This window comes from Trichechus manatus, unplaced genomic scaffold (assembly GCF_000243295.1).
Source record: "Trichechus manatus latirostris isolate Lorelei unplaced genomic scaffold, TriManLat1.0 scaffold00039, whole genome shotgun sequence".
Lineage (NCBI taxonomy): Eukaryota > Metazoa > Chordata > Mammalia > Sirenia > Trichechidae > Trichechus > Trichechus manatus.
Genome location: NW_004443975.1, coordinates 18864372 through 18884267, shown reverse-complemented (window position 1 = coordinate 18884267; position 19896 = coordinate 18864372).

Sequence of the window (19896 nt, the reverse complement as noted above, 5' to 3'; positions counted from 1 at the left end):
AATGTATAGAAGTAAATTTAGAAAAACTAGAGATGAGTTAGAATCCACTTGATGGCGATGGGTTTGGTTGTTTTTTTTTTTAGGGATGATTAAAGTTACAAAGGAGCTGTAGACACTATTTTTAAATGTTTAAGAGAATGAATGGTATACCTTATGTAAAAGGGAGATGGTGGTGAAGTGATGAAGTTCAGAAGCAACTGCCAGTTTGCTGTGGAAATGACAGATGCGTTGCTCAGAAGTCAGAGCAGCCGTCACCACTTTGAGCAGCCAGATGCATCACACATCACACATGCGTGGCGGTCTCTTACAGGTTGGGGCCAAGGAATGGCAACCCAAAAGGATTTACACCACGTCTTTAATGGCTGCTTCGAAGTTGTTACAGCCTGTCAAGCCATTAATAAGCTATATTTAAGAGTCCCTAAGTACACATTTGCAAAACAGTCCCCAAGGGCTTAGGAGAAGCCATTATAGTTTGTTAGATCAATAATTTTCATCATTTCATCCAAGTCCACTGCAAAATGAAGAACTGGCCATCGGGTCTTCTAATAACCTTGCCCCAGGTCACAATGTGATATGTAAGACTTGGTAAGGTTCCAACAACTTTGCCCTCTAGCATGTCTGGAGACCTAGGCCCCATCTTATATCCATAGCCACAGTCCGTATTGTGGCGTGTGCAGGACTCCTGAGATGCCAGCATCCTTGTAAGTATGAGGCCCCCTTAACAAGCATAGTCTTCAATTGACTGAGAAAAGCTATTGATTTTTGTTTACCAGCCCCTCCCCCCCAAAAAAACCTGAAAAAGCAAGAACGAAACAATATTCGAAAGCATACAAATTGTTGTGGATTGAATTGTGTCCCCATAAAATAAAACCTAACCTCTATGCCTGTGGTTATAGTCTCATTTGGGAAGGGGATTTCTTTGTTATGTTAATGAACAGGATTAGTGTAGGGTATATCTTGAGTCACTCTCTTTTGAGATATAAAAAGAGATTAAACAAGCAAGCAGAGATGGGGTCAGATAGACACCAAGACATGTGCAGATCTCCAAGGAACCAGGAAGAGACGCTGGAGGACCTTCCCCCAGCAATGACAGAGCGAGAAAGCCTTTGCCTCGAGCCAGCTCCCTGAATTCAGACTCCAAGCCTCCTAAAATGTGAGAAAAGAACTTTGTTTGTTAAAGCTATCCACTTGTGGTATTCCTGTTACAGCAGCACTAGACAACTAAGAGGCAAGTGCTTTCAAATTTGCGTACAAATTTAGGTAGACATGCTCTGTGTATTTTTTTTTTCTACTAAAACTTACAACCCAAATATCTAGTCATAGATGCCTAGCTGAATAAGTCATTATACATCTATGCAATAGAATGCTATATGACCACTAAAAGTGGTATTGTAAGAGACTAAGAAAATGTTAATATTAAGTGAAAAAAAGCAGCTTACAAAAACTATGTGAATTTTTAATGATTTTTGAAAAAATTGTGCACAATTAATTAGACACTAGATAGATAAATAGATAGGTAAGTAGGTTGATGATAGATAGACAGACGGACAGATAGACATAGAGATGAATGTCTGTAAGTATATACATTACACTGTCAAAAATGGATGCTTCTAGAAAATGTAAAAGATGCAGTAATTTTTGTTTTCTTCTTTGTGCTTATCCGCATCTCCAAGATTTTCTCCAGGAAGATGTGGTATCTTCCCCCCCACCCCCACCCAGGGAGAATATGCTATTAAAAGTTAAAAGTTGTCAACACTAGAGATGCATATTTAAATGACAGAGTTTACCCACTTTGTTCATTGCTACTGTTTTTTATTTCCTGTTAGTTATTTGTGATAGCTATAATGTAAGGCTGTTAAACAATATAATATGAAACATAAAAAATCAAAAGCCTAACATTGACTTTTATTTATGTTATTACATTAAATGTAAATATTTTCATAAGAACTCTAGATAGATATACTAGAAGTCAATTTTGCTAATTATTTGGATTAGATTTGTTGATCCCATTACAATCCTCTTAAGTTTTTTCTTTAAACCATCAAACGAATGATATTTTAAAAACAACAATGAATTTTATTTTATTTCTTTTTTTAAATGTGTTTTAGGTTACAAAAGTTTATAAGTTTTTTATGAAAAGATGAATAAATGAACAGTATCCCACTCCACTCCAGTTGTACCCATCTGAGGCCTTCCTTTCGCATCTCTCCCCATGCTCATTCAGATGTATATACACGGAAGGTCTTCCTTCTTAAGACCAAAATGAGCTTCTACTATGAATATTGTTCTGTATAAGTGCTTCGTTCACTCAATACATCATGCATAACTTTCCAAACTCAAATATACATCCATATATCACCTTTAAAAGACACATTCTAATTAACATATCTGACTAACAATTTATTCATTTGATGGACTTTCCAGCTGGTGCCAATTTATGCTTTTGCAAATAACACTGCAATACATCTTCATACTTATAGAATTACTTTTGTATCCCAGATGTGATACTTACTGAGTCTATGGGTATGACAATTTTAAATTCTAGGAGTTATTGCCAGATTATCTTCCAAAACCGTTGCAGCCATTCACCTGCAATGGTATGAGAGAGGCTGTTTCCCTACATACCTGCCAGAACTGGACATTACTAATTCTTTCCATTTCTTTCAACCTGATGGATGAAAAACAGTACCTCGTTGTTTTGATTTGCATTTCCATGTCTACCAGCAAGGCTATCTTGATCTTAGAACTATGTTTAATTTAAGAAGCTTCTATCTTCTAAACAGAGTCCCTGGGTGGTGCAAAGGGTTTATGTACTCGGCTGCTAACCAAAAGGTTAGGTATTCGAGTCTACCCAGAGGTGCTTCAGAAGAAAGACCTAGTGATTTACTTCCAACAATCAGCCATTAAAAACCCTGTAGAGCACAGTTCTACTTGGAGCCACCATGAGTTGGAGTTGACTCTGTGCCAACTGGTTGTTGGTTTTTATCTTTTAAACAATGGCAAACCCTGTTTTTTCGTCAATACTATTTACGTATTGATTACGCCTCATAGCTAGTCAGGGCAGGTCTAAAGTAGGTTAAAAGGGGTGAAAATTTCCCTAATGAGCTTAAAGAGGCAAATGGCAGAGCTGGGACTTAAAACTAAGTCACCTGATGTAAATGCTGTGCTTATTCTACTGCATGCTAGGAGCAACGATAGAAAGTATTGCGCAGTATGTTTGTATCCGTTTTCTCCTATTTCCCTTTCCTCATGTCTCCCTAAAAAAAAAAAATCCTCTTTCTTTCAGATTCTCAGTACATTCACACCTCTCCATTTTTGTACAGTGTGTTAACATTAGATGTTTTTCTTTCCTCTTATCGCATTCTACCACGGTTACCAGCTTACCTCCAGAGTCGGCCTTCTGCTATGGATGAACTACTCCTCTGGCAAATTACTCTATTCTGAGGCAATAATGGTCAATGGTGAGCTATGGACTTATTTCCTTTCTCAACTGTTTGTATTGACAGAGGGATATCTGACGTATATTGCCTTTATTCAAGATGTTTCAGCTATAATGAAATCAATTCCCTGACTCTTGACTGAGAAAGATGATTTGAGTACCTATTCTACCCATTAAGGAAACTGATTTTAGAAAAAGACCGATACTACTTTTGCCTCTGACTATCCAAGTAGTTTCCTGTGTTAAACTGCAATTCTTCTTTCTTCCCATTTGATCTCATTCACTTTCAAACTTACTGGTAGTTCTCAAAGTTTCTGGTCCATTGAGGACCTCCTTTCCTGTTTTCATGCACAGTTGTAATTTGGTTCTTTCTTTATAAATATCTCTTTATAGCCTTTTAATGGGACTGTGCAAGAAATGGAGAGTCAGGTGTGTATGCTTAGTCTGCCGTCTTAGCCAGAAGCCAGTGACCATGTTTCTCTTGCTCATCATTGGGTCCCCAGGGACTGGCCAGTCATTGACCTCAACAAACACCTAGTAAGCATATGCTGAATTAGTAACAGAATGCCTAGTTATGGGATTATAATTTTAGAACCCCTTACATTAGCAAGAGAGGGTATAATATGGCATGAGATATTTTTAAATTTTACCCTGGGAGATGTTTCCTCCATTAAAATAAGTAACAAAAATATTTGAAAAGCCTCTCTGGACCAAATACAACTTCATTTCAACAATGTCTGAAATTCTTCATCTTCTTCCCTAAATTGACATCACTATCCAACCAATAGCTCAATTTAGAAAATTTTCAGAGCCTTCTTGGGTTTCTATTCCTGTCACCACTCACATTTCATATGTCACCAAGTGCTGTTGATTCATGCTCCTCAATACCCCTTAATTTGGTTCCCTGTTCTTGGTCTACATTATCTCTAACTATTTCAGACTTTCACCATTTTTAGATCATTCTATAACAAATATCTCTATAAAAAGATGTACATTGCTTTATTCACTGCTGTTATCCCCAGCATCTAAATTAGAGATCAATAGCCTGTAGACACTCTATGTATTTATTAAATGTGCTCAGTCACTCTCCTACTCAATCCATCCTCCAGACCACTGCTAGGTTTATTTTGTGAGTGTGATAATGACCATATTATGTTCTAGTGGCTAAGAGTGTGGGGCCTACATTTAGACTGAGTTTAAATTGCAGTGCTACTACTTACAGTGATGCTGGGCAATTTATTTAAATTTCCTGTGCTTCAATGTTCTCGTTGATGAGGATAATGAGTGTACTAAGCTAATAGGATTGCTAGGGCAGTTGTCATAGGGATTAGTCATGTTATAACATGTGGAGCACTTAGAACAATGTCTGGAACATAGTTCGGTCTCTGTAAGTTGTTAGCCATTCCCATTGCCACGATCAGCAGAATCAGCCTCTCATCTCTCTGCTCAGAAAACTTCACTGGCTCCCAATCCCCACACAGATCAGAGGATAAAATCCATTCTTAAAATGGAAGGCTTCATCTGTTCTATCTGGTTTTCTAATATTTATGGAAATTCACCTCTCTATCATCATGTCATTCCCAAACCAGAAAACTGAACCAGTTGCATCAAGTTGATTTCAGCTCATGGCAACCCCGTGTGTTTCAAAGTAGATTACTCTCCAAAGTGTTTTTAATACTGTGATTTTTCAGAAGTAGATCATCAGGTCTTTCTTCCAAGGAGCCCCTTGGTGGATTCGAACCAACAACCTTTCCATTAATAGTTGAGCATTAATCTTTTGCACCACCATCCATCATCTCATGCCACACTCCCTAAAACCCTTTACGCTACTCCTATGGAACAATTTGTCCTTCCTAGAAATACATAGACCAACAGGCAGTCGTTCAAATAGAACAAGGCGATACTGTGTGGTTTAGAGTCCGGAAAGGCGTGCGTCAGGGTTGTATCCTTTCACCATACTTACTAAGCAAATAATCTGAGAAGCTGGACTGTATGTAGGACAGGGCATCAACGTTGGAGGAAGGCTCATGAACAACCTGCATTATGCAGATGACACAACCTTCCTTGCTGAAAGCAAAGAGAACTTGAAGCACTTACTGATGATGATCAAAGACTACAGCCTTCCGTATGGATTACACTTCAACATAAAGAAAACAAAAATCCTCACAACTGGACCAAAAAGCAACATCATGATAAACGGAGAAAAGACTGAAGTTGTCAAAGATTTCATTTTACTTGAATCCACAATCAACACTTGTGGAAGCAGCAGTCAAGAGATCAAACGACGCATTGCATTGGGCAAATCTGCGGTAAAATACCTCTTTAAAGAATTAAAAAGCAAAGATGTCCGTTTAAGGACTAAGAGGCACCTGACCCAAGCCACGGTGTTTTCAATCGCCTCACATGCATGTGAAAGCTGGGCAATGAATAAGGAAGACTGAAGAAGAACTAATGCATTTGAATTACGGTGTTGGCAAAGAATATTGAATATACCGTGGACCGCCAGAGGAATGAACAAATGTGTCTCAGAAGAAGTACAGCCAGAATGCTCCTTAGAAGCAAGGATACTTCTAAGGATGGTGAGACTTCATCTTACATACTTTGGATATGTTATGAGAAGGGACCAGTCCCTGGAGAAGGACATCATGCTTGGTAAAGTAGAGGGTTGGCAAAAAAGAGGAAGACCCTCAACGAGATGTATTGACACAGTGGCTGTAACAATGAGCTCAAACATAGTAACGATTGTGAGGATGGCGCAGGACCGGGTAGTGTTTTGTTCTGTGGTACACAGGGTCTCTATGAGTCGGAACTGACTCAACGGCACCTCACAACAGCCACAGTACTACACCACGCTCTCTCACGGTCCTGTGCTATAGTATCAGTGATTACCTTTTCCTTGAATACTTTTTATCCTCTTCTCTATTTGCCAGGTTCCCATTCATTTTTTAAGATCCAGCTAAAATGTTAATCGCATATGGAGACAGAGTGGGTTGTTTCCTCGTCTGTTCTTCCCTGAGGCTTTGTGCAGACCTATCCTCTAGTTTGGATCAATTTCTATTACCATGATTTGCTTATGTAACTGATACTTCCATTGTTATGTGAGATTTTCTAAGGTAAGGGGCGTAACTTATTTAGTGTCATATTCCTGCTTCTCTACTCAGCTCCCGGTACTGCGGCTGGCACACTGTGGTGGTCAAGAAATGTTCACTGAATGAATGAATAAACATCATGTTGGCCTCAAATAAAATAACAGATACTATCACAAAGGGGACAAAAACTGAGGAACATGACATTTTGAATTGTTTGCTGGCCCCAATATTCTCTCTCAAAGACAAAATTATTTTTTGTTTATGCCACCTTTTCTCGAGAAATGTCATTTTAATTTAAGAGCTTCTATTTGCCATAACCTCAATGTAATGAAGCCCCAGACAACTGTTATGAATTAACCCTGCAATATACACATTAAAAATACAGTTCAAGTTGTCACATAGTATTTCTAATTTAAGCATTTTCAATCCAATGAGGGTTTAACAAACCTAAAAGTTTATTTTAAAATGGTGACTTCACTGTTTTCTTCTTGTATTTTCATGATTCCATGGTAAAAAATAAATATTTTCTGAAAATAAGAGCAGTGGATAAATTGTAAAACTCTCTGTAAAGTAAAAACTATGTGTTAAGGAAGAGAAATATTTTAGTTTTACAGCATTAACTGGGATTTCAGGGAAAGATTACATGTATCACTCTTAAATGTTACCTTGGTACACATGTGCATAAGAAGCTTAGAAACTTCACTGTTTTCAACATCTTAGCTTATACGAAGATATTCTGTAAGCCAGTATGAATCCTGTTTAAGTATATTTCAGATCTCTCATTTAGAGCTAAGTGGAAGAAGAAAAGGCAAAATTGTCTTTGCAGATGTTGAGAAGAAATTCATTGCAGGCAATCATCATTTAATATCCAGTGCTGACTTTTTGAACAAGTGCTTTCTCTAAATGGTAAATCCAATGAGTTGGCACTAACAATAATCTCTTAGAATATGAATGAGAAAAGCAAGAATATTAAAACAATAGAAACATTAACATAAAAAATCAGTCATGATAGCAAAGAACAGCAAAGGAAATTGGGAGACTATTTTGAAAAAAAATTTTTTTTTTATGGTTAATGTTAACACTGTCTACAGCCGGGGACTACCGTGTAAAAAAGCTAACACACAGATTGAGTTGTAAATATTTACCCATTTAGATATGACAGGTGGTATATGAGTTGTTGATGTTGCTGTAACATTTGAAATGAAAAGATGGGAAATTTTGTGATTTAAAATATAGACCCTGGAAACAACAATTTTCCTAAATACTAGATATTCCATGCTCTAGAGAAATGAGACTAATTTTTAGGTTTTCAACAAGACAAACAAATTTTTCCATCTCTATGTACACTCTGTTACCTCAGTCTGCAATGTGTTACCTCCATCTCTGTGTTCCAAAGGCTTAATTTTTATTAAGGCTCAGCAAAAATGCTAACTTTCTTTAATCATCTCAGTAAGTAGGTATCTTTAATTTTCGAACAGCTACAGCTTTATGTCAGGGACGTTGGCGGTTCAGGGTAGAATTCTCGCCTTCTTTGTGGGAGACCTGGGTTTGATTCCTGGCCAGTGCACCTCATGTGCGGCCACCACTTATCTGTGAGAGGTGGCTTGTGTGTTGCTATGATGCTGAGCAGGTTTCAGCAGAGCTTCCAGACTAAGATGGACTGGGAAGAAAGGCCTGGTGATCTACTTCCAAAGATCAGCCAACGAAAACCCTATGGATCACAAAGGTCCAATATGTAACCGACCACAGGGATAGGACAGAACAGGTCAGCATTTCCTTCCGTTGTGCATGGGGTCGCCATGGGCTGGAGGCTGACTTGTGGGCAGCTAACAACAATGACATAGTTTTATACAGACTTTATTTGTACTGGTTATAAATTCCTTCGTGCAGGACTAGGTAGCATTTTCATTTGCAAAATGTTTTTACTTAATGTTATTTCATTGGATCCTCACTACACTGCTTTGGGAAAATGGGAGCAAAAGAATGAGAAAACGGGCTGGAGAGGTTCAGGCTGCCTAAGATAGCCCAGTGTTTAAGGGCCAAGATCAGCACTTAGCACAGATCTGTTGCTTTCTCTGGTATACCATGCTGCGCCTCAAAACCTCACTCTCGTCTTATGGGGTTGAACATCACTTGAGGGCAGAAAGAAAACAAAGTTAATTGACGTCTCTCCAAATTCCAAATATTGGCAGGTCTTACACTGGGGTCATCATGAGTTGGAATCGACTTGACAGCAACTAACAATAACATCAGCCCCAAACATTGCCCAAACATTTATAAACCTGCTAAATTTGTCAATCATTGTTAACATTGCACATGCATTCAAATCCTGTCACGGTACACCAGCATGCCATAGAAGTGATACGAGCCGCATTAAATCGACAGGTTTCTAAATAGTAAAGCCATCGAATAGCAAAGCATTTTGTTGTCATTGTTGTGTGCCGTCGAGCCGAGCCCGACTCATAGTGACCCTATAGGACAGAGTAGAACTGCCCTATAGGGTTTCCTAGGCTATAATCTTTATAGGAACAGGTCGCCAGGTCTTTTCTTCCGTGGAGCTGCTGGGTGGATTTGAACTGCCGACCTTTAGGTTAGCAGCAGAGTGCTCAACCATTGTGCAACCAGGGCTACTTTGCAAAGCATTTTAGTTCAGCAAAATTCACTGAGGGCTCATCTGCCAAGCATGGTCATTATGGATGCCTGACACAAAGAACGCCATTCCATCCATGTGTTTGTTACGTGGGGATCCCTCTACCCCAGGAGGAAGCTGAAAGGACTCTTTGCCTATCTCAACTGAGCGTGTTAACCTATCAGTTTTTAAAACAGATCCTGTGCTAATCTCTGGTGGGTGTCAGGATGTTTTCTGATTTCAAAATTTCGTCCTTTCTCTTACATCTGCTACAGATCTGCATGATACAGGAATGTCTCTGATTCCTTTCTTTGCAGTTATTTATTTATTTTTTTTAACAGATGTAAGTCTATTTGTACCCGGCTTTGGTTTATTTTCATTCCTGTTATTAAGGTGGGTATTTTTGGCTACCAGCTGCTTCTTGTCAGCGTTTAGGAGGATTTGGCAGTTATTTTCCTGTTTTGTTCCAGTGGTGGGAAGTCCAAAGTTCATCCGTAGCAAGGGGTCCATCAGACTGTATTTTGTGGGTGATCATGCATGCGACAGCCGCATTTCGGCTCTGATTTCAGCTTTATGGGCCTCCTCTTGCCTCGGGGACTGTGGAAAGTTGTATTCCCAGTACCTCCCAGAGTGGGTGTATGTAGCGGGAGAGACAAGCCTTTAGGCTAAATTGCCAAATCCTATATTTGTACACCAGCAGGCAATAAGTGAAGAAGCTTAAGCAGTACCTTCCTACAGTCTGAAGCCCGCAGACCCTGCAATCAAACACGGAGACCATATTCCGAAACAATTGTATCCGATGACAGCTGATTGTGGAAAGAGTCGGTATCACTGAGGATGCTTGCCAATATAACAAAGTGGAAGACAGGATCTCTTCATAATTTCTACTCGATGCACCACAATTTTGTAGATGATAGCTGAGCTCTTATTCAGATTTCAAAAACCACTTTGTGTACTTACGGGCCATTCACACTGGGCCAGAGATGGGGGAATTCTCTGCAGGCAGCAGGCAGCGCAAGCAGAGAGCTGGTCCCATCCGGGGCCGGCTCGGTGACCTCCTCTCCCCAGCTACACCAACAACCTCTAAAGACTGAGTTAAGCCAGAGGTCCGAACAGCAGCCAGGGCTAATGGCTTACCTCTTATTTTGGTATTAAAGTTGGGATTGATCATCCAGAGGAATGATTTTTAGAGCCACCTGTGAGACAATCTTTATTTCTAAATCAGAACAATGCGGCCACCAGCAGGTTTGACACCAGGTAAACGTTTGTAAAATGCCAGCTGGCCCCACTAAGAAATTACACTCACTGGAGGGAAAGTGAGTTACGCTTTCTCATCACCTCTGGCAGACAATTTGCTTACAGATCTTTCTGAACTCTCCTCTCAGTTATGAGATTAGGCCCAAGGCTGCTCTGTGTGAGGTATTTGCGCATTATTCCTATTGATTTGCTTGAACAAGTATTTTCCCTTAAATAAAATTGTGCAAACTGCCATTCCGACTTTGGACGTGAAAGCAATACTTCTGTTGGCATTGTTTAACACTTGGGGCAATTTTAAACATTCCTAATTTTTGCATATAGTCTTTGGGCCTGGAGGATTTCTTCATTTTTTCAGTCAGCAAAATTTCAGTCAGCATCTCTTGGGTTAATTATCACTGTGAAAGGTGCAGCTAAAAGTGGATATACGCTTTTTGCGCTGAGGAGCTTAAAATCTAAATAAGGATATAAGATAGTTATAAAGTAAATGATAATACCTAAAAAGTAAAGAAGTTTAAAGAAGTAACTCATTTTTACTTAATATTTTTAATGTGTTAATCAGTGCCGGGAAAATGTGTATGAAAAAAGTTAAAAAGGTGACTAAGATTGATAGAAAAAGGTAAAAATTAACCTGATTCCAAATGGACCCGGATTGTTGGGAAATCTTTTTAGCTGGACAAAAGGAAGTCCACAGGCAAAGACACGGAAACGGGAAAACCCAATACGTACACATTTGAAGAAAGGAGATTGACTTGATTAGGGGATAAAGAGCGTCAAGATAGTATCATTGGAGAGGTTTGTGTGGTTGCACGCCTTGATATTATTCTCCTTTCCTGACCAACATGTATGGTGTCCATAAGGGATCATAAACGCATTTTATCACAAGAATTAACTGATCACTTGGGAGTGGCTGCCAAGGACCCTGCACCTGAGCTTGTAATGAAAGAGTGCTGCTTTTGATTGATGATGTCTGCCATGGACAGGGAAGGGTGGTATAGACAGCACTTACTTTCCATCCTGATTTAATATCATAAATGATGGCGTTTGATTATATTCAATATTAATATTTTAGAGATACTTTTTCCCCTCCAATTTTTGTTTTTACAGATGTAAGCAAGGCTGGAAGAAGCCCTGGTAGCACAATGGTTAAGCACTCGGCTGCTAACTGAAAGGTCAGCAGTTCGAACCCACTAGCTACTCCATGGGAGAAAAGACCTGGTGATCTGTTCCCATAAAGATTACAGGAAACCTTATGGGGCAGTCCTACTTTGTCATACAGGGTTGCTGTGAGTCAAAATTGGCTTGACTGCACACAACAAGAAGAAGCAAGTCTGGTATGCACCATTGCTCTGTATCAATTATTTATCGTTGTTCTTGTTAGTTGCCATCCAGTTGGCTCTGACTCATGGTGACCTCACGTACAACAGAACAAAATGTTGCCCAGTCCTGTGACGTCTTCATGATCATTGTTATGCTCAAGTTGTGGCCACTGTGTATTTCGAGTGCCTTCCATCGTGGGGGGCTCATCTTCCAGCACTATATTGGACAATATTCTGTTGTGATCCATAGGGTTTTCACTAATTTTCAAAAGTAGATTGCCAGAACTTTCTTCTAGTCTGTCTTCATCTGGAAGCTCTTCTGAGACCTGTCCACCGTGAATGACCCTGTTAGTATTTGAAATACCAATGGTATAGCTTCCAGCATCACAGCAACATAACTCATCATAGTACGACAAACTGGATTAATGATCTATACCTGGCATCCATCCAGGTTAAATGGGCATCCACTCTCATAGGTCAGTGCCTGTGCCAGATTGGTTATTAAATATTTTAAATATCACTCCTGAATATATATCAGATATCCCCAAAAAGATGCTAAGCCCTTTGAGGGCAGTAGTACACTATACAATTCTTATGAATCCTCACAGTGACAAGCTCAGTGATAAGCATATGGCAGATGCTCCATAAATACTGAGCGAGTGGCATTTAATTAGATGGTAGGAAGAAGATACGTTCTGCATTGGTAGAATATGACTATCACTGGTCTCATTTCGCCCCATAATTAGCCAATGACCTAGCCTAATGGCCTGCAAGGGGCTTTGGTTATCGTCACAGCTGCCAAAGTCAGATTAAAGACTGGACTTAGAAAGGTCCACAGCAAACCCGACGCTACTGATCAAAAACAGAATGGGCAGAATGTCCCTGCCCAGTGGGGAGAGGCACCGAAAAAGTTTTCCAAACATGGTTTGGAAGTGGAGGAGGGAAGTTAGAACATTTCTGCCCATCACCCCTGAGCTGGGCTGAATTATTGCCTTCAGCCGATTCACCAAGCCCAAGACCATTGCTGTCAAGTCGGTTTCAACTCATAGCGACCCTACAGGACAGACTAGAACTGCCCCATAGGGTTTCTAAGGGTCGGCTGGTAGATTCGAACTGCTGAGCTCTTAACCACTCTGCCACCAGGCTTCAACTAATTCAGACTGAGATTTTATAATAATAATGCTCCCCCTTTGATTAGCTTAATATTTTTTCATTAAAAGATATGCCTTTCCACTTCATTTACTGAAAACTTTTCTTTAAAAAAAAAAAAAAGCAACCAATACATAGTTTTGCCATTCTAGAACTAAAGGGCAATTCTTAAAATAATTCTATTCCTCCTGGATGTTTGTCCCTTGAAAATATTCCCGGGGCCATTGTTCCGCAAACTCTGTATTATTCATAGCCTGTGTTTTCTCACAGTCAGTCCCTTTAGCTCTTCATCATTTGTCTTGATTTTCTCTGAACCCGTTCCAATTCTTCAAACTGTGTGTGGAGTTAAGGACACTGACCCTGGACCCCAGTTCTTTAACAGAAAAAAAACCATTACTTTCTTTTTCACTGTTCTGGGGAGTCATGCTTGGGTTCTTACCCAAGGTCGTACTGCCACGTGAGTGTTATCCTGTGTTTATGACACGGGGACTGACATGTCATGAGACATACCCAGGGATATCGTCAAATGTCAGTCATCTGGACCACACAAATTCTGACTGTGTGGTAATTGGGGCATGGGCTGGACTAGTATGCCTGTGCGTTTTAATGACAGTTTCAGCCAGCAAATTAATGACAGAAAATACTTAAGGAAAAGAAAACGTTCAAAACTCTTTATACCGTAGGAACACTGTTTGCATGCAAATGCTTATTTGAATATTAATTAATTAGTTTAAATAATAAAAATTTATTCAATATTAATTTAAGTTGTTACCTACTTACTTGAAAACAATAACATCACATATCCTTAAGTCCCTGGGGTGGTGCAAGTGGTTAAGCCCTGGGCTCACCGGAAGATTGGCGGTTCAAACCTGCTCAGAGGCATCCAAAAGTAAGGCCTGGCAATCTGCTTCTGAAAGGTCACAGCCTTGAAAACCCTATGGAGCTGTTCTACTCAGCACAGATGGGGTCGCCGTGAGTCAGAATCAACTCGGCAGCAACTAACAACAAAATAACCAAGTATTAAATAACTTACTAATTTATGAATTAAATTTTTCTCAATTCATCTGCATTAGTGAAGTAAATGTCATCTAATCTTTATAATTTAGAAGGGCCAAAGAGATAATACTTCTCTGTAAAGCTCACTGGGAAAATATGTATAAAATTCCCAACACAGAGTAGGCATTCAGAATTATCGATTCCTTTTTCTGTCCAATCTCATTTTATAAATCTGGACTGAAACTAGAAAAGTCAAGTGAGTTTTCTGAACCAGTTTGCCTGAACAGACCAGCCATCCATCCAGCTCTCCCAACTCCTGGTCCAGTGCTCCTTCCACTGTAACTCATCACCTTGAGTCCCAGGCATGACAGGAAGCCAAGCCATGGGAGTTATAGGGTTGCTCCCTGCCTTTTTCCTTTTCTTTAGTGCTTCTTCCCTGTGGAGGGGGGCCTGGGGCTCCTGACTGCTGGGTTGGCGGCAGGCAGTGAGCTGGCTGGATGAACAAGGGCAGGGGCTGACTTCGAGGGCAGCCATCTTAGTAACGACGGCCATCTTCCCTCACCAGCCGACCGTGGGACTCACTAGCTGAGAGCGTGATAAACAAGTAGCTGTAAGACGGGATGGCAAGACTGAGGGGAGCGGCTTCTCATCGTGTGTCACAGCTTTGCCATGCTCTCCTTTGCTCTGTGGCACGTAAAAAATTGTAGAATAGCTCAGTGAAAAATATCACGTGTTTTATATGCATTACCAAAAAAACCCCAAACCAGTTGCTTCTGAGTTGATTATGACTCACGGTGACCCCATGTGTGCAGAGTAGAACTGGGCTTTATAGAGTTTTCGATGGCTGTGACCTTTCAGAAGCAGATCACCAGACCTGTCTTCTGAGGCACTTCTGGGTGGGTTTGAACCACCAACTTTTCGGTTAATAGCAGAGTGCTTAACCATTTGTGCCACTCAGGGACTCCTTAATATCCACTACCATATTTAAAAAATAAAGTAACATATTCATATCATTTTCCAAGACTACAAGAACCCTTGAAGTAATGGCCTTCCTCCACAGATGGGAATCACTAGGTTAGAATTTGACAGAGTTGAGCTCCAGTGAACAAAAAAAAAAAAAAGGTAAAAGGAAGCCAAGTCATTTAAAATACTCTTTCTACAAGATAGAACTTTATGAAAGCATTATCAGGTATAATAGCTCCTTTAAAACTATAAATTCTTAGGTGATTCCAATCAGAGAAAATTTAGTTGGTCAAGTACAGAAGCACTTTTTAATGCTTTATAATACATTTTAATAGTAGCCAACCAGCCAGCAGAGAATTGGTCCTACGTGGAAGTAACAGAAAGCCTCTTGAGGTAACTGTTCAAAAAAGGGACATTTATTATAAGATAAAGGGGTATCTTATGGAACTGAGGATAAGACCTCAGAAAGGACTGCAACCATGGTAGAAGGCTCAGGAGTCCAGTATTCATTTGGACAGGCTGTTATTTTAGCTCCCTGTCTGCTGACATGGACATTTAAAAACTGGCCAATTAAATGTCATTATGATTTTAGATTTGCTTTATCTGAATCTATGATGGATATTGAATAAATACTGGCTTAAGCACGTCTGCTTTTCCTTTTTCCCTCTGTTAAGCATTTAATGATCTGTAAATAAGCACCTGAGAAAATGCTACCTAAAGGGACGCTGTGCTCTTTTACAACAAGAACATCTTTGTGGCACAGAACACATCGCCCTCGGATTTACCTGTTTGCTAATAAGATGTTTAGGCCCACATGCTAAGTATTCTCTTCATGGGAAGGCCAGTCCCATGGAAGGAGGGGTTATACTCTCCTACAGAAAAGTATCCCTTTCTCCACCTTCCAAGTGATGGCCCTCTGGTCTTGTTCAAAGAGAACACCTAGCAACTCTCACCAGACCTTGAGGGCTATAGGAAACCCAAACATTTTGTCTTCATTCTCTCTGCTCCTGTACTTCATTCCTTTATGTCATCTGAGGACTGACTTTCTCTGCTTCCCAGTCCAATGATGCCTCCATTCAAAGGACCAGTCAGTCACACCAAGGTAGGCGTGAAATCTCCTAGCCCTAATTCTAAATCCCCTGGAATTATCTTAGGGAGAGGGTGGGAAGGCAGTAGTGTGGAGAACGTTCCATGAACAGAGATCTTGGACAGGTGACCCAATAGGGTCCCCCTTAGAAGACTGGCTTGGATACAGGCATAGTTTCACTGATTGCCTGAGCTGGTTCTTCTGTGACAGTATTTCTCAGCTGCATACTCATTCTCAAGGGACCAACTGCATTCGCACACAGGGCTGGGCTCTGGGCTGTGTCTCACATCTTCGAGATCAACAACATATACAGGGGAGAGAAGCACGGTAGGTTCCAAAGGCCTTGGTGGGCGTGGCTGATGGTGCCTCAGGGAGCTGCAGTCAGCTAATAAGAAATTATTCATTGAGTGTAGGCAGTTGAATTCTGTATTTTTATTATTTATAGGTTTTAACTGAATGGATTTTAAAAAAATACCATCCTTTGGAGTTACAGCAGTTTATTACTAAGAGTATATCCATCAATGACTATGAAAGTAGGAAGGTTGTTTAGTATGACTGTCTTTAAGACCCGTTAGCAAAGTAGAAATGTATTAAGACTTCTCTCCAAGCCTTTCCCCTCCTCGTTTAGGCAAAAGAGTAAACAAACAACAATTTGTCCCCTGATTAGAAACAGGAAAAGAACTAAAATGTCAACACCATGCTAGGGTATTTGACGGGGATTATTTTGTTCAGTCCCATAGCCCTGTCAGGTAGCTATTATTAGTCCTTACTCGAGAAAAGGAGCTGAAACTAGTGAGCTTAGCCCATAATGGTACAGAAGGTAGGTGGGCATGGGAGCGGGCTTGCGGTAACTCCAAAGCCTGTGCCTTTTCCATCATCAATCAAGACAGACAGTAGCAGTTATTGGTAAAATAAGCTTTCTGTGTTTCTAGTCAAACTCTTCATTCTTCAAAGAGCAGCTCCACGTCACCGCTCCATACTTCCTTCCTTGACATTCCTATAGAATTTTCTCTGCACTACTTGTTTGATACATTTATATATATATATATATAATTTTTTTCTCACATATTAACATTTCTGAGATTGGGATGCATCTTGCATTTAAGATGCACCTTAATTTTATGTGCCCTTAGGATGCATCTTGCATCTCAATGATAGTTAAAATTAAGGTGCGTCTTAAAGTTGATGGCATAGTAGATTCAATGAAACATGAGTATATACTGCTTCGTACTGATACCTAGCAGTCTGGGTGTGTCACATGGAGACCGCGTGGCAGGAACAGTGCTCACCAAATAGCCAAGTGCTCCCATACGTTCTGCAGCCTCCTGTATTCGCTGGCCTGTGTGACTAGCTCTGGCCAATGGATAATGAACAGAAGTGATACTTGTCACCCCCCGGGCCAAGGCAGTGAAGTGCTGGTGTGCCTCCTCTGTCCCTCTCTCCCTGCCACAGCAAACTGGAGAGCCAACAGGTATTAAACACTCATTGATTGAACAGGTTTGTGGTAATTGTACTTACCTGACAAGTGGACCATGAAGGCTCCTTCTGCCGGGCCCTTACTAAGCAAAGACTCATTACTTCACACCCCTGACATTTTAAGTAGTCATCCCAGGGTGCTGTTCCCCCTTGTTCCTTTCCTTTATGTGAGGGCTCAGCTGAACTTCCATAGGTAACGTTCCTTTATAACAGGGGGCCTGGGGATGGGATGGGGGAGAAATAACCTTAGAAAGGGGAACACCAGGAAAAACGTTTGATTCCTGGCATCCAAATGTTTGTTGAGATTTCCGAAGTCGCTAAGAACGTGAGAGCTTCGAAATGTAAGGCTGCTCCCCTAAGCTGCAAACCTCTTGGCCTAGGCCCAAAGTTCCAGCGGCTTCTTGAGACGGCTTCAGGGCTGACTGATCCCAGGACAAGAGAACTCTGGTTTCACCAGGCATTCTGAGTTTACTCTCTGTATTGTCTCAGGAAAACCCTGTTTGTAAAAATACCTTATGACACCTCCCCGAATTTTCCAGATCAGAAAAAGTGAATCGAAAGACTTTGCTTTCATGTAATCAGATTCTCTGGAATTTAATCCTATATCCTATTTATGACTGAGCTAGCCATTCAAAATTAAAATGAACCTTTCATCCATGTGTATCATAAATGGGCATTTATCAGGATTATATGATTTTGCAATCCATCTGAATACGTAACTGGAATTTGTTTTCCTTCCCTTTCACTATGTAATTACCAGGCAACAATAACAAAAGTGACATGTTTGAAGAACAGATAAAATGCTGTAAATTGGCCAGTAATGGTGATATTTCCTCATCTTCTGAAAAACCCATTTATTCTCTCTCTCAGCAAATCAAGGCATTGTCAGCCCACACTCATCTAGTGGCCAGAGGGGCTCCACCAATTTCTGGGGGTGAGTGAGTCCTGGCATGCAGATGAGGCCGGCTAACGAAAGCTTTCAGCGCAGGCAGCTGGTCTTTGTTTGCCTCAATTTCTAAATCATCCATAATGGGGCCAAGACCTCCCAAGCACTAAAAAGAGCGAGCTGACATGCTGGACAAACTGTTCATTTTTTCCTGAAGAAGCTGCTGTATTGCACATCTGTCACTGCAGCACAGACGATTACTCTGAGTGAGGGGAAGAACCTGCGGCTTCCTTCTAGCTGAGCTGCCAAGGGACCTCATGGAGAAACACAATGGCGTGGGAGTCAAACCGGGCCAGCTTCCAGGGAGATCAGCAATGGTCGCCTCATCTGGGAAAGTTGTCCGGGGATATTAAAATATGTGAAGAACACTAAAATGTGTTTAAAAAAAAAAAAGGAAAAGGAATTAGAAGTACTACAATCTACAATAAAAGGATAGGTGTACAAAGATGTGGAATGGTCAAGGACCAAGTCTTGTAATTACGGCCACTGTACTTATTGCAAGGAGCCCTGGTGGCACAGTGGTTAAGCGCTCGGCTGCTCACTGAAAGGTCAGCAGTTCGAACCCATCAGCCACTCTGCGGGAGAAAGATGTGGCAGTCTGCTTTCATAAAGATTTACAGTCTTGGAAACCCTATGGGGCAGCTCTACTCTGTCTTATAGGGTCGCTATGAGTCGGAAGCGACTTGATGGTAATGGGTTTGGTTTGGGTAGGGTACTTACTGCCGGGAACCTAAAGACACTACAGCCATGGTGTTTTAAATTCTGTAGTTTCACACTTTAAATTTCGTACCTTTAATGTGTGCTCACAAATGCGTCACATCCAGTACTTATATTATTTTGTGAAAATCCACATATATGCAGTGTGGATTACCTATACTATTTTCATCAAGAATTAGGGCATTCCATAAAGAATTTTAGGATCCCACAGCCACTGTCATCTATCAGAAAAACCTTAATTTTTTTTCTCAACTTATGTGCTCATTATTTCTATGAAACCCTCACCTTTGAAGAAATTTATTTCACTGAAGAATTTGTTTGCTTTGGAAAGCATGTACTGAGTATATATTAAGTGTGGCAGTATACTATTTTTCATTCTTGCTGCTTTTATTAAAAAACGTTGCTTTCAGAAGGAAATTAAAATTTCTTAGAAATTTAATAGAAAGCATGAAAATGAGTAAGGCAGTTTTGAGTATTTTCTTTTTTACTTGGGATGCTACCATAATACAGTCTTTTACCTACCAAGTGCCAAGACAAAAAATCAAATATTACACGTGACTCTGAAAATGCTAGCGATTTATTTTTAATATTAAAACTAAAACCAAACCAACAACAAAAAAGCTTAAGGAACACAAAAATAGCCTACAATTGCTACCTGACTTCATCCTGGAAAAATTTAAGGCGTCAAAGGAAGACGACCCACAATGCAACAGGAGGGAGGTCGGTGAATCTGGGAGTGATTTACACTGTCTGACAACTCAAAGACGGCAGCCAACTCTAATGTACAGATAAAACTAAAAGTGGCAATGGTAGATCATACTCCTGGCGGTTA